This window comes from Labeo rohita, chromosome 14 (genome assembly GCF_022985175.1).
Source record: "Labeo rohita strain BAU-BD-2019 chromosome 14, IGBB_LRoh.1.0, whole genome shotgun sequence".
NCBI classification, from domain to species: domain Eukaryota; kingdom Metazoa; phylum Chordata; class Actinopteri; order Cypriniformes; family Cyprinidae; genus Labeo; species Labeo rohita.
In genome coordinates, this window is record NC_066882.1 from 11,362,253 (window position 1) to 11,376,023 (window position 13,771).

A 13,771-nucleotide genomic window follows, 5' to 3' on the forward strand; every position below is an offset into this window, starting at 1 on the left:
GATCTTCATTCTTCACACACAGCTTCTGTGAGAGCTGTCATTTCACAGCCGTCAAAGTGCGATTCATATGCCATGTGCTTTTCACATCAGCGCTTTGATGAAAGCCAAAAGGCCCTCTAATGTCCTCTAAGCAGGGACAACTACATGAAAAATGCCACTGCAGGCCAATCTTTGGGGAGACGATGCCACATAGAAACCTCACCATCTGTACTGCTAATTAACTGATTAACTAAAGCGAAATTAGCTTTTACTTTAAGGGAATTCGGTCAATTGCCGTCAGGCAAGTGCAAATTCATGATGATGGTTTTAGCTACGACCAAATCGCATATCACAATATGCACCTAACATGCATTATCACAATGCCGTCTCAAAACAGTGGGATATTAGCAGATTTTTAATGTATATTAGATGTTAATGGGAAGTTCTTTAACCCTCATGCTCAGTTTGGGTTCTGACAGACGCCCAAGGCCATTTTGCTATAGCTTGAAAAATATACTCAACATTTAAGTATCAGACCGTGTTATATTTTCCCGTAAGAACTGGTAATAAAGATACTTTCAACTAGACAACATGACTCAATTGGCCTCCATCAATTCTTATTTCTGAGGTTTCAGAGAACCATATAAAATATGGATGCGGTGAGTTTTCACACAACATTCTTTGACTGTGTACGCACTGTAAAGAGGCATTTAAGTTACTGTAGTTGTTTATTTTCATTTTTTCCCCACAGTGTTTTTGTTGCAACAAGGTTGCTGAAATAGATTGCGTGAGTATATTAATTTGACACGTGATAAGGCAGAGAAACTAAAAAATAAAATGGAAAATAATACAAACTTGAACCAATAAATCTCAAAAAAATATGAGGGTAAATAAAACAAATACGTTACGTAATTTTCATGATACCAGTAGACTGTAAGTTTCCATCCATTTATGAAGATTCATTATTTACGATAAGGTTCTTGTTATTTATGAAAAACGCACTTAATAAACAAATAAAATTGAAAAAAGAAACCAAGTCTTGTTCAGTTCTTGTCACATTCAGCTATGCCCCGAGTCCTCGTGCTGTTAATGACACTGCCTCACTAGTATCGCGCGGATCCCGCGCAAACGACCCGTCCTCTCATCAGCACCGCAGCGCGCGCACACACACAGGGAGAACAGAGGAGTGGTACAGTCCTTGGCTCCATCACATGTGTTTCTGACACAGCTAGAACTAACGCTTCTGGACTTTGTGCTCCTGGGTTCGGCGGGTCCAGGTCGTTGTCTCGTAATTTAGACAGTGTGTGTGGCTGGTTGTTTGCGGAGGAATTTCCCCCGCTCCAGAGCACTCAGTGTGTGAGAGACGCGGGAAGGCGTGACTGCGGGAAATTTATCGCCCTAACCGTTATTTTACCTCACCTCGCAGCTGCTGCTTTTAATAAGTTTGGATACCTACTGTAAAGTTTTTGTTCATCTCGTTCCACTACAATGGGGATCTAAGCCGAATTTTACGAGGTAAGAAATGATATGAGAAACATTAGAGTCAGGTTACTTTTGGTTTAATGTTGTCTTGACTTAGTAATTGCAGTTGGTTAACGTCTGCCAGTATTATACAGCGATGCCTCTGTTTTTAAATAGCTAAATAAACATACAGCCTTTCAAGTAGGCTAGAGAGTATTTTATTGACCCGTTTGCAGCTGTAATTTGCAAGTTGGAATACTCATACATCCTCATACACTTTAATGGCATTGAATTCCGCCTAGCTGTACGGGAAATAGCCAGACACAAATTTACAGCATTTTGCAACCTTGGGATTAGCATTATGAGGAAAAACGTGAATAGGATAGTTTAGGAATGGACCGAGGACCTGTCGTACGTCCCACTGCTTCTTTTTGTACTTGACATGCCATGAAAATGTTTTCAAATGTAATCGAGCACAAACAGGTACTTAACCATTTATCTTCAGTGCACAAAAATCGTGGTGCGGATTATGGGGGTGTCTTTGTCCCCCAAAGGAAGTCAAAAGAAAGGTTGGGGGTGTTAGAAGAAGATAGGCTATTTCTTGTCCATACAAAAGTAGGTCTCATAGTTTTTAGTAGCCTAATGATTAAAAAGTTAGACATGTGATAAGTTAGTCAGAGCACGTATTTTGCCAACTGACTAGCGAACAAAAAATCGCAAGCGATATTGCGGTTAGTTTCCGGCGGTATAGGTTAATAAATCACGTCAGGTTATGTATGTATATTTTTAAATATACATCACAAATACATCACAAAGCGTGTGATATTGTGTTTAAGAATGTTTATTTTTCTCTCTCTTTTTTTTCCTGATTGGCGCCATTTAGCATAGGTAGCTAAACGTCAAGTTACGAACTCCATTACAACACCGTTTCCAAAATTTAGATAAATTTACATTTATATAAAATATTTAAATAGCCTATGTGTGTGATCCTGGACCACAAAACCAAGGAGTAGGGGTATATTTGTGGCAGTAGCCGACAATACATTGTAGGGGTCAAAATAATAAATTTTTCTTTTATGCCAAAAATCATTAGGATATAAAGTGAAGATCATATTCCATGAAGATATTTTGTACATTTCCTACCGTAAAAATATCAAACCTTAATTATTGATTAGCAATATGCATTGCTAGAACTTCATTTGGACAACTTTAAAGACGATTTTCTCATTATCTGAATTTTTTTGCACCGTCAGATTTCAGATTTTCAAATAGTTGTATCTCGGCCAAATATTGTTCTATCCTATCAAACCATACATCAATGTAAAGCTTATTTATTTAAAAAAAATAGACCCTTATGGCTGGTTTTGTGGTCCAGGGTGACATAATTCCATTAAATAACCATCCATTTAAAAAGTCATTGTAGGTATAATTAGCTCATTAAACAAAAAGATTATTAAAAAAATTCGGATGACCAGAAATGTTAGACTACAGCCATTTAAATATTTACTTGTTACTTCTACATTAGGTTATCCTATTTATTTAATCGTCCTTTCAATCACGTACCAGCGTGAAGAGCCTAAAGAATCATCGATGAAACATGATAACGAGATCTCGATTTCAATTACAAGACACAAGCATTACAACCATCATTTTAATGTCCCCTTTGTGAATGAGACGTGGATAATCAAGAAGTTATCTTCAAATCCAGATTGCACTGGTCTAGTTAATCTGATCCTTGGTTTTTAGGCTTCTTAAAGGAGCCAGTCCATACGAGTGACTGAACCGTTCATTTGCAAGTTCGATTAAACGCGGTCGCAGTTACATTATTGTCTCAGATTACTTATACATGGAGATGAGCATATCACTAATTGGGCTCATTTGTCATCAAGGGCACTGGTGGCACAAAGCGATTTACAAGACAATACATCATCAGATCAGTTCAACAAGGCTTATATTAATGGACACTCATTATAGACTCAGATACAGATTATTGAAGAGTTATCAAGTAAGGTATGACTATAAGATTTTTCATTAGCATTGATTCATTCAAACTGATTCCGTTTCAGTTCTTTTGTAACACCGACTTCTTAATCCATCTGATTAAATTACACATACCCATGTTTTATCCCAAAAGGCTTTTGCACTGAAAACTAGACCTCATTGTGATACAACATGGCGGAACGAAAGAAGCACAACATCAGTGACCGAAAACTCAAGTAGAGGCCTGCCATTTTGATTTGTACTCTTATGATCTCGATTACGATACAGAAACCATGTGTAGTTGAAAATTAGACAATACCGCTTTGAAATCCAGCAAATTTTCAGCCAGTTCATGTTACGATTTTACAGTTTGAAAACAGAGATCACATTGTGAACATAGACCCTTGATTGCAGAGAAAACACATGGCCGCATCATCTCCTGATTAGGGAGCACACACGTTGCCTGGTTGGGGGCTGAAAAAGGGCAGAGAGTGAGGGGAAAAAACAAAGCGAAAAAACAAAATGAAAGGTCACCAATGTCAGTTGCTTGTTTAGAAGACATTGTCACTCTCATGTATCACATATTCAGTCAGGAAGAGAGTGTTATAGCCTTTTGCCTTACATCAAATGACTCAAATAACACCCAGGGCAACTAAAAAGAAGAAAGTAGAAGTCAAGCTTCAGTGAAAGGTTTCATTCAAGCTCTGCTCCATGCTTCATAAATCATGTGGCCCTCTTGTTTAGTGTTTTTACTGCGTAGTGAAAAACTCAAAGTTAGTGCTTTAATATGCCGCACCGTCAAGTACGTTTTATGACATCCTGAAATAAAAACTCAAATGTTTGCAGAACTTAATCATAATGACAGGCCTCTTAGATATTGTTACGATAGTCAGATTTGAATTTTTCTAATCTTAACATCTGTAAATGTCAATTTGTATGTTCTGCTTGTTTGAAAAAAATGCTCTGAAGAACTAGTCAATTCTACAGTGACATTTTTGTCAGTTTATTGAGTAGGAAAAGCCCTGGTCACTTCAATATTTGTTTATTTGCTTGAGCACACCTCATGAAGGCGCTTTTTTAGTCCAGCACGGAGAGAGATAGAGTGAATAAGACTGTGTGTATGTGTGTGTGTGTCTGTGAAAGTAGTTCAGCCATCAGTGCCTATTTCAACAGTGCTAAGCAAACAGGCGCAGGTTAATGTACCCTGACAAACACACACTGCCAGCACGCCAGCCTTTGCGTATCACATTTACACTATATTTATTTTGCATAATCACAGTGGACAGACCTGATCTCTGTCGGCTTAACATTGTCCAGGTTATCACAGTCTGTAAAGGATTAATCAGACTTATCGTCTACACAAAAAACGTCCCCATATGCCATATTTCTAAAATGTGGAGGATCTGAAAATTGTCTTTGGCTGAAATCCATTTGTAGCATTTGCATAAGATTTATCCCTTTTTAGCCATTACATGCTTCGCCTAACAAGCACACAAACAAATGCTTTAACAAACAAGTAAGCGTACATACCAAAAGGCAGGCACAAATACATCTTGCTCAATATTTGCGACAAAGTTGAACACCTTGGAGAATTAAAAGCTAATCAATTTAAAGTCACTGTTGGAAAATCAGGGATGTTGTACTGCTTGCCGGCGGTTGCAGTTACAGGATCCTACGGCCAAATTGACATCTGATTTCCCTTGTGAACTCCAGCACGTCAACAAGACTTTGCACATATTGATTAGTCTTTAAACTGGTGTCATTTAAAATTGGCTTGCCACTAAAGCTGGAGTGGAGGACAAATCAGGATTGCCAAAATGCAGCGACGCAAAAACATGCAAAGTAAGTCTCAAAGGACTGGACTGTCTCAGCAAGAGCAAGTGTTTTTGATGGACATATGGGCAGAATACCGGAATTAATTGTTCTGTGCAACGTTGCAAGGAAGTCAGTATGTAGTGTTTTAAACTGTACGTGCTTGGTTTGTTGTTAAAGGAGTAGTTAACTTCCAGAATAAAAATGTACAGATAATTTACTCACCCCGTTGTCATCCAAGATGTTCATGTCTTTCTTTCTTCAGTAGTAAAGAAATGTAGTTTTTTGAGGAAAACTTTTCAGGATTTTCTCCATATACCGGACTTCAGTGGTGCCCCTGATTTTGAAAGTCCAAAATGCAGTTTAAATGCAGCTTCAAATGGCTCTAAATGATTCCAGCCAAGGAAGAAAGGTCTTATCTAGTGAAACGATTGGTTATTTTCTAAAAAAATTGACAATTTATATACTTTTTGACCTCAGATGCACGTCTTGTATGCCTGAACTCTGCTTTTTCTGGTTCATGACAGTTAGGGTATATCGAAAAACTCCCATCTCAATTTCTACTCCAACTTCAAAATCATCCTACATTGCTGTTTTACCTTTTTTTGTAAAGGGTGTTTGATCTTCTTTGCATGGTTGCTTTGTAAACACTGGGTCGGTACTTCTGCAACACTGTAGGACAATTTTAAAGTTGGATGAGAACATAAGATGGGAATTTTTCAACATACCCTAACTGTCATGAACCGAAAACAGAGTTCAGGCAGAGCTAGACAAGATGAGTGTTTGAGGTTAAAAAGTATATCAATTGTAATTTTTTTTAGAAAAAGACGTTTTGCCAGATAAGACCCTTCTTCCTCAGCTGGGATCGTTTAGCATCCTTTTAAACTCTGTTTTTGATGTTCAAAATTGGGGGCACCATTGAAGTCCATTATATGGAGAAAAATCCCGAAATGTTTTCCTCAGAAAACCTCAAGAAAAAAAAAATGTCTTTACGACTGAAGAAAGAAAAAACATGCATATCTTGGATGACAAGTGGGTGAGTACATTATTTGTACATTTTTGTTCTGGAAGTGGACTTCTCCTTTAAGGACATGCTTGGAACTAAATCTATGTAATTTGTAATCTTTTTGCTAGTGTTGTTGTGTATGAAATCTCCTTTTATTAGCTAAAAACCAGGCGCATTTCATTGTGAGACAAGCTGAAATAAATGTCAGTCAAGGTCTCTTGTGCATTGTACCTCTGTGTGCTTATTAGTACTGAATAGTGATGGATTGCTACCTGCAGCATCTGTCTTTACATGACACTTTACATGATTTCACAAGAGCCAGTGGTGTGATATATTGCTATTGCAGTTGTATCTTGAAACTTTCTGTCTCTTTGTAGCATCTAGACAGTGTCTGTGCATTTCTGGTCATGCCTTTTGTTTCACCCTAGGGGATAAGAACATTGTGGATTGTGCTTGTGTGTGTGTGTGTGTGTGTGTGTTTGCCAGCGAACTGCTACAAGTCAGAGACATTCTCTGTGTGCTATAGATGTCCTAAAGTCCATGACAGACTTGGCTGCCTGCAGTACACTTTTCCAACCTCCATAACAGACTTGTTTCTTTTCCTATCAGTCTTAAATTCTCTCTCGTTCTCTTTTTCTTGCTTTTCCCCTCATCTTCACCCGCCCTCCCACACCCCCCGCACCACTCTCCAATTTGCTGTGGAGCTCTCTTGCCTGCCTCCTGCTGTGTTGGAGGCAGCCTATGATTTGCCACAGGCAGGAAGTGCGCTGACCAGGCAATGAAACTCGCCAGTATTCTTCTTCCAAACTGCCTCTGGAACCAAGGGATTTACATTAATGTCCTGCAGAGATGACAGTCAAAAGCTAATGTTATATATGAGAACAAAAACTACAGAGAAAAATGGGAACGGGTTTAATGTGAGAAACGAGTTAGGAGATGCTGCAAATTGTATTTGGTAATGAAATTAAATTGATGATTTTTTTGGCAGGGAGTGGGTTCATTTGGATTACTATTTCTAGGGTGGTGTGATTAGGTTTGTTGCTTCAAAATACTTGAAAAACAGCTAAGAGGAAACGCTGATGTCACTTTATAATTTGAGGTGAAAACCATCTCAGGTGATTACCGATAAAAATGTTCCTTAAAAAAGTAATCAAGAAAATTCACCATGTTGAAATCAAAGCTATTTTCCCTTCAATCTTCATCTTGATATCAAGTCAAGGCAAAATGGTTTATTCATTTCCTTTCCTCTGCTGTCACCGCATTTGCTCAATACTGCTGAATGTTTTCACCTGAGCCTTCCCCTGTCAGTTCTCTCTTTTCATTTAACTTATCAAATTAATGAAAACTTGATAGGTCAACTTGAAGTTTATGTAACTACAAAATATTGCATTCTGTACAGTCTGTGCATTTAGATTTACAAGACACTGTGTTTATCTAAAAACCTCCATCACTTCTCGAGGGAAGTTTGTTGGCCGTAACGCTAGCAATCAAAATGTTTACATTCTTGATCTATTGATTGTATATGAATACATGCTGTGCATGTACAGGGCAGCTGTGGCCTAATGGTTAGGGAGTCGGACTTGTAACCGAAAGGTTGTGGGCTTGAGTCCTAGGTCTGGCAGGGATTGAAGGTGGGGGGAGTCAATAACCAGCAATACCACAATTGAGGTGAGTCCCTTGAGCAAGGCACCGAACCCTCAACTGCCCTCGGGTGCCGCAGCGATAGCAATATGGCTGCCCACTGCTCCGGGGGTGTGTTCACGGTGTGTGTGTGTTCACTGCTGTGTGTACAGAGCACAAATCCTGAGTATGGGTCACCATACTTGGCCTCACGTTCTTTCCCTTTCCTTTCCATATATATAGTTAAGGTCAAAAGTTTGCGTCCCCCTTTCAGAATTAAAAATGTTAATTATTTTGCCAAAATAAGAGGGATCATACAAAATGCATGTTATTGTTTATTTATTACTGACCTGAATAAGATGTTTCACATAAAAGATATAAAAAATGACCTGGTTCAAAAGTTTACATCCCCTTGATTCTTAATACTGTGTTGTTACGTGAATGATCCACAGCTGTTTTTCAGCATTTTTCTTATTTTGCCTAAATAATCATATTTTCCCATTTAGTACTGCCCTTCAGAGGCTACAGAAGATAGTTACATGTTTCCCAGAAGAAAAAGTTTTCACCCCAGGCTCTTAATGCATAATTTTTTCTTTCTGGAGCATCAGTGAGTATTTGAACCTTCTGTAATAGTTGCATATGAGTCCCTCAGCTGTACTCTACTCAGTGTGAAAAGATGAATCTCAAAATCATACAGTCATTGTTGGAAAGGGTTCAAATACACAAAAATGCTGGAAAACCAAAGAATTTGTGGGACCTTAAGGATTTTTCTGAAGAACAGCGGGCAGTTTAACTGTTCAGGACAAACAAGGGACTCAACAACTATCTCTAAAAAAAAAAAAAAAAAAAAAAAAAACCCGTTCAGGTAGGAACACAGTGTTAAGAATGAAGGGGATGTAAACTTTTGAACCAGGTCATTTTTATAAATTCAACTATTATTTTCTCTTGTGGACTATATGTAAACATCTTTTATGTGAAATACCTTATTCAGGTCAGTACTAAATAAACAATAACATGCATTTTGTATGATCCCTCTTATTTTGGTAAAATAATTAACATTTTTAATGATTCTGAAAGGAGGATGCAAACATTTGACCTCAGCTGTATACACATAAAACACCTAATATTCCAAAGCGAACCCAAGTTTATTAATTTTCTGCATGCTCGTAGTTTCAGTTTTGCTTTAAATAAATTATTTTAGGCTTGGGATTACTGTTTGTTTTAAACTTACATTGTTCATTCCAGTTCTGTTTTGAATAGCATAAAATTTTAAGGATTTGTTGTGGAGAGAGGGGAACTAAAATGCATGTTAATAAATGGTTTATTTTGTTTGCAAATATTTTAGATTATTTCTGAATGCAAAAAATTGTGGCTTATGCACTGATGTGATTTACCTTTTTTCTGTCAGCCATATAGTTTCGACTTAAATGCATACATATTGAATGCATGTATATATTCAGAAACATGCGCAAACAGTATTTTGGCCCTCCCATGATAAAACTCTTATGAGTCATACAGCTGCTGAAGCATGAGGAGTCATCTTCAGAACTGAGGGCGTAAAAAAAAAAAGCTTATGGCAGTGCTGTGTGAGACATTTCAGTGAAATGTTTTTTTAATAAGAACCTGTGATCTGTGTATTCTGATATTGAGTGTGCTATTATGACCTATATAACCTCGGCGCCCACCTCTTCAAATGCTGACATGAGGAGAATTGTAAAAGTTTGCTTGATCATTTTAAGGCCAATGCCGAAACCCGTTTTCATGCAGAAATTGCCCATTTAATTGCAAGTGCAGTAATTAGAACACTTCTTCAAAACAGCCATTGAGGACGTCGTCATCTCACAAGTGTAATTGTATGTATTATTGTGCAGTTTAAGAAAATTCTGAGTGTCTTATTGGTCTTAAAGCATCATTTAGTCATCTTTGAGGAAGCTGCACATCCCAGTAGATGTTTTTAGACAGAATATCAGACATTAATGCTTTAAATTAAATCTCACCGGCGAACCTCTTACTCCAAACGCATCCAAGAAAAGCACAGCCTTGAGGTCATGAATACTGAAAAAGAAGAACACAAGTGGATGTGTCTTCCTCCAGGCCTGTGCACATCTGTGTCTGCTGCGTCGCATCTCCACCGTGATGCGGGGGTAGTGAAAATGACGACCCCCAGACAATAGTGGCACTATCCCAGGGTGCAGCAGTGTAGTGTGGGAACAGGCACCGGCTAATGGAAGCGTGCCCTTGTTTCCCGTCTGTATTTTTTCTTCCCGTTGTCTCACAGCGAGCGGGTGGCTGGGCTGGGCTCAGGGAGAGCAGTGCAGCGCATGAATTATGCAAAGCTGTCAAAGCAAGCTATTGTCGGTGGTGGCGGCCACACTAAAGCTCAGAACGGGCTGAGTGGGGGGCGGCGGCGATGGAGGGGAGGGGTTCTGTATTTCTTCGGGCTATGTGCACTTAGTATCCTGGAGCGAACTTTAGTGGCTGGTCGTGGACTGTGGAGGCTGATTTGAAAGATTTGGGCAGGAGGATTAGGGAAAGGCTTCCAGACGGGAAAGTAAGGCAGGGGAATGATGGAGGAGGACGCTGCTGATGCAGACATAAAAATGATTTTGATTCAATTAAAGTGTCATGCATCCTAATGAGATGCTAACGCTGGAGAAACCGACTTATATCTTCACCTTTACTGTTTTGCGCAATGGTGGGCGTTAAATGAATTCTTAATCTTAATGTAGGGAGTTCTAAAATTTATGCTTGCGCAGTTCTACTATATAATCATAGGCATAAATAAACAATGCAGCTGCCATAGATGTTAACAACAGTACGGTGCCATCTGGGTACTCTGTCATAGAGAGAGATCTTAGAGACTACCACTGAGAATTTATTATGTACACTGTACTAAATAATGAGCAGGATTATTCAATGTCTGTATGGTGAAACCATGCCATTAATGACCACCAAAGCGTTTTCTAGAAATTGGAGAGCGAAGTAGCAACTTACTGTATCAGGTTATTTTATTTCGTGCATTTTGTTCGCAGATACCCTCTCCCAAGAGGCAACTCATTTGGAGTGATGTATGATTTGACCCATTCTTAAGTTGCATTAGGTAAATACATAAATCAGGGAAGTGAAGATTTAATTCTGGATCTTTGTCCTAGTCTCAGGTTTCTGTCGGACTTCGATACTAAGCTTGTGTAGGCCTGTAAGACACTTTGTTTTGTTGTAGTGAGTGCTACAAAAACAGAAAGTACAGCAAAGATTATTTGGTGAGATTATATGAGACTATCAGTGGTGTGCGATGGCATTCTGGAAAAAAACAAAAAAACACCTTGGTTCTTGGTTAAAAAAAAACATTACTTACACTATCAGAAAAAATATATATATTTTATATTTTAACTTTAACAATGTAATCAGTATTCTGTTTATTAAAGCCAAGATGATGAATCTCATTAAGTTAGTGATTTACATTTATTCCAAAATAATAACTCAAGTAACAATTTAAAAATATATTTTGATATTTTGTTTTGTGAACTTATGTTCAGCTATCCCTAACTATTTTTAGATTTTTCAGATCATCAGTCATCAAAGCTCTGTAAATATTGGTCACAGACACAGATTTCCTTAAAAAGCGGATTACTTGGTAAAAACTCCCACAGATAATGTTTTCATGCCATTTCAAGTCATTTTGATATAAAATGATTATATCTAAGTGTGTGAGTTGTTTACTTACTTTTTTAAATTAGCCTTTCATTAACGCCATTATATTGTTCATTCAGGCTGATTTTGCGAACGTGGAACACGCTCGAACACAAGATGCAGTGTTTATCACATTAACCAATCATAGCCAAACATAACCAGTCATATCCAGTCAGGCTATCCCTTTTCTCACACGATTTTTCCACCGTTTATTGACAATTACCTGCCACCAAACTTACTGCATGCTTTAGGGGCTCTGTTAAAACTCAATGGGCTAAGGGGAGGTGAGAGAGACTGTAACTTTACCTGCTGGTGTCGCTGTTAGACAATGTTTCTTTAAAGTTATTTATATACTTTTTAATATTTTGTAATATTGCCCTTGCTTCATTTTTTTTCTCATCCAATATTTTGAGGAGAGTAGACACTGCCTCCTTGGAGGAAACACCCCTGGAGACTATAAATATACATTGAGAGAGTCAGCTTTTTCCACTCGGTTTTGGTCCTATTTCTCCTCTCCAAAGTGGTTGAGTTTAATTTCTTTCACTTTCACATTTTTACTATCTGTAATAAAATAAGAAGAGACTATCACTCTGTTTCAAATAGATATGATAATATTTGCATAAAATAGTCTTCATTAATAAGCAGTGTGCCCAAAAATTTTACTTTACACGGAAAAGGAAAGGTTTTAAAAGGAAGTTTTCACAGCAATGCCACAGCACAAACATTTTGGGTTTCCCAAAGAACTTTTCAGTGAAAAAATACTTAAAATTATCATTTTTCTTAGTATGAAGAACATTTGAAAGACACAGGGTTAGTTCAACCAAAAATGAAAATGTCATTAATTATTAATTGTCGTTTCAAATCCGTAAGATCTTAATTTGTCTTCGAAACACAAATTAAGATTTTTTGATGAAATCCGATTTCTAACCCAGCATAGACAGCAATGCAACTGAAATATTCATAAGGCCCAAAAAGGTAGTAAGGACGTCAGTAAATTCCTTTTTGTGTCCAAGAAAACAAAATTAACGACTTTATTCAAAAATTTCTTCTCTTCCGTCAGTCTCCGCCACGCATTCACAAGAGTACCATAATGTATGCAAAGATGAACGAAGGTCTTACAGGTTTGGAACGACATGAGGGAGAGTAATTAAAGACAGAATTTTAATTTGGGGTGAACTATTCCTTTAAGAACTTCTTCCCACTATAAATAATGTTAAAGATTCTTCATGGAACCATCAATTCCAATAAAAATATATAAATAAAACCATATAAAAACATTGCAAGAGTCTCCTGTAGATGAAGCCTTTTTGAACCCTTTGGCCTTTTTGTCATTGTTTTCGAAATGTTTATGCTTACAGTGACACTGCATTGCAGCATGCTTCTAAACATACATACATCAGCCTCTTAGAAGTTAACTCAAAGTTACTTTTTACTAAGAATGATTGTGTGCAATGTTCCGGTTGAAAAGCTTGTTAGTTATCCTATCTGCTGGCACTCTGAGCTGGAGTTTTTACAGCCAGACCATCTCCCCCTTGGCCTTCTCTCACCAAGCTACCATCCCATGTCTCACTGGTTGAGCAGCTTTGAAGCAAATTTATATACTCCAGAGAAGTAACTGGATACTGTTAAAGTCTGTGGTTTCTTTAAAAAGCCTATATTTTATCTATTTCCAGCAATATGTTTCCATACCAAAATAGTCAAAACAGAAGAGTCAAAGTGCTGTGATGACTAACCTATTTGCCTGTAAGTTTGCTTATTAGCTAGCATACATCACTATTTCTTATATTTACTGATCAATTTTCATATTTCTAAGTCATTCATTAACCCTAGGCCACATCAGTTTGAACAGGAACAGAATAAGTTAATTAAACTGATGTTTAAAATATGAAAGTGGGTCTTCAAGATGTTTAGAGGAATGATAATGCATATGGGATGCATACCGTAGATAAGTTCTTTTATAAAGTTTTCTTATGAAAGTGTTTTTCAAGGATGCACATAAATTGCTTTTGCTGATAAATATGATGCAACAATAAAAAGCAAATAATGAGGCTGAACCGTAGTGCACCCATAAAAATGCTGTGGTATCAGATGATGAAAATACATGGGAAATGTACTGCTTGGGTGTAAAAAGGCTGATAAAGTTGGATCTGGGGTTAACGAAGTGAGGTGAAGATAGGAAGGCGGGCACACAACATCTGGATGGTAGTACTAGGCATGGAGGCT

General features: G+C 37.7%; 1 protein-coding gene across 5 annotated transcripts in view; it reads left to right on the forward strand.

The window, feature by feature from the left end:
• Nucleotides 1-1,162: 1,162 nt before the first annotated feature.
• The window catches only part of si:dkey-237h12.3 (teneurin-3), a 145,581-nt gene continuing 132,972 nt past the window's right edge, over nt 1,163-13,771 (forward strand). For 2 of the 5 annotated variants that reach the window (XM_051127298.1, XM_051127299.1), the window contains exon 1: nt 1,163-1,494. The gene's annotated coding sequence lies outside the window, so the exon portion shown is untranslated. Of the gene's footprint in view, nt 1,495-5,178; nt 5,369-13,771 lie in introns of those variants that run through there. The other 3 variants (XM_051127301.1, XM_051127297.1, XM_051127300.1) reach the window with 2 other exon arrangements.